This window comes from Propithecus coquereli, unplaced genomic scaffold (genome assembly GCF_000956105.1).
Source record: "Propithecus coquereli isolate 6110/MARCELLA unplaced genomic scaffold, Pcoq_1.0 Scaffold175, whole genome shotgun sequence".
In the NCBI taxonomy this organism is placed as follows: Eukaryota; Metazoa; Chordata; class Mammalia; order Primates; family Indriidae; genus Propithecus; species Propithecus coquereli.
The window spans coordinates 2,783,327-2,785,772 of NW_012142190.1; positions in this window are offsets into that span (position 1 = coordinate 2,783,327).

Genomic DNA, 2,446 nt, shown 5'->3' on the forward strand with positions numbered 1-2,446 from the left:
TTCCCAGCTAGTCTTTGGAGATGAATAAGCAAAAGTCTAATGTTGGACATGCTGACAAGATAACTATGTTCAGGATGATGATGGTCATGGCCACCTATGGAACATGGTGCTGTGAGCCCAGAAGGAATGAGGCCCAGTGAGAGGTGTGGCTTTAAAATTGTGTCCCTCTGAGTCAGGAAGCTGGAAGGGAGCGAGGGAAGAGAGAGGACATTAGGTCTTTCAGCCCCTGTTTTAAAGAGAACATCCAAATGTCATCACTTTATGTGTTGGTACTCCATATAAGATTCTGTTGGGAAAAATGGTTTCCACGACCATTAAAAGGTGGCAACTGTTGACCTAGGGTCATCTCCTAGACTGATAAACAACTGTAGTATTTTGTATAGAATTTTCATCTGCGATAGCAACATAGATAGGTTCAATAAAACATTTTGAATTTATTCTTAAGATGTTTCAATTAAGGAAAAATGTTTAGAATTATCAAGAAAAAAAGAAAATAGAACACAAAAACTACTACTTTTAGAAATCCAAAAACTATTTAAGTAAGAAAGGAGTCCCAATAGAAGAATTCTTTTACCTATTCTGTTTATTTTTTCTGTTAAAAGCCAATAGGATGATTAATACAAATGATGGGACTAGAAATGAGAAATCCTTCCTTTTTAGCTATTCTGTCCTGAATCAGGGACATGATTATGTGACAAATGGCCCCGTGAAGGTCTGTGCAATGCCCTGTATAATTCAGATCATTGTAATGAGGAATGTGGCTCAGTGGGTTTATATGCAGGTTGCTGAAAATTCCCCCAACCTCCCTCCTGCTACCCTGCTCAGATTTTACAGAGTGTTCGGAAGGAGACCTCATGAAGACTTGGGATCATCACAGTTAGCTTGTGTGATTAACACTGTGTTTTCCTATTTTAGCTGCTTAGGATCAAAAGGTAAAAAGAAAGGTTGGGCAAAAAATGAGTTATCAAGTATAATTAGGATTGGAAACACAGCAGCGGTTGGGAAAAATTAGAACCACATTTCCATCATCCAGCGCCAATAACCAAAGGAAGGAACTTCCCTTCTCTGGGAACTCTATTTCTCTCTGGAGTGTTGGGAGGCCCAAGGGTTGAGACCATGTGGCCTCCAGGCAAGGCCATGACTGTGTCCCCCCTGGCTCTGACAGCCCCTCTGCCACTTTTCCCCCTTAAACTGCACCCATTTGAGTTTTTTACAGAATGCAAGATTGTTTAGGGGCAGAAGGTGATGGTAGCATTTCCTGGAGATTTTGGACACACACCCAACCTCCCCTGGTGAGTTTGAAGGTACCTTCCTGGCCCTTAGGACAAAGGGGGGAAGAATTAAGACCTTTAGGTTTTAAGGAATAAAACTATTTGAAAAACTTCACCAAATAGTTCTGTTTACAATAGATATTCTTATTTTCCAGATTTCTATGTTCTCTGGTGTTGATACTCCAAGTGTACACATTTGAATACTCTTGCATATTTGACTATTTTTTAAAAACTTTTTTTATTTCTTCTGGCAGAAATGCAGACCTGGTTCCTGAGCTGTAGCATAGCAGAGCAAAGGCGGCTGACGCATGATCTGAAGTGATCTGAGGGGCTTTCCCTGATTGTTCCTTTCGATGCTCAGTGAAGTCACTCTCTGTCTTCACAACATCTTATTATCTTATTTGTAGCACCTAGCTCTTGAGGTATGTCATTGTCTCTCCCCTTGCCCCCATTAGAATGTACATCCCACAAAGGTGGGAACCTAAAACAGTGCCTGACATATAATAGTTGCTCAATAAATATTTGTGGAAAAATGAGGAAGAGGCTTATTCAGACAGTGAGAGGCTCAGGGGATGCTGGTGGGCAGGGTTGTTTCCCTGGATGCAGTCTGGGGAAGTGAGTGTGGTGGGCAGGTCAGAAGGGAGCAGGGTCTCGTCCAAGATGTAGGAGTCCCAACACCACAGCTGTAACATCTAAATGTTTCTGGAAGGTTTGATACCTGGGTCACCTCTTCCTCCAGTTCCCAGTATCACCCAATCCAAGTCAGTGAGTCAGGGTGTTGGAAGCTGTTCAGAGTTACTGTGAACACTCAGTGTGCTACGTCTACGGATGCAGAAGCTCAGATTAATGAAAACTATTATCAATTTTTTACTTAGGACTGTTAGATGTTTCTTTCCTCCAAGTATTTTGGAAAAGGGAAGAAAATTTTAGTACATATAAATGGAATGACAAGGAGAGGCAGAGATTTAGGTCTTTTGAAAATGAAATGGATTTTTTAAGTGTTAAGAAAAAGAATGACAATTTCCACTTTAAAAGCACTGAGTGCAAGGACAATTAAGCAAATAAAAGTCTCACTTTTTGAACTCAGAAAGTGATAGTTCATTGACTTAATGGATTTTCAACTCAAGAAAATTGCATTTTAAAAAACAACTAAGGCTGTCTTTCTCTTGACAAGT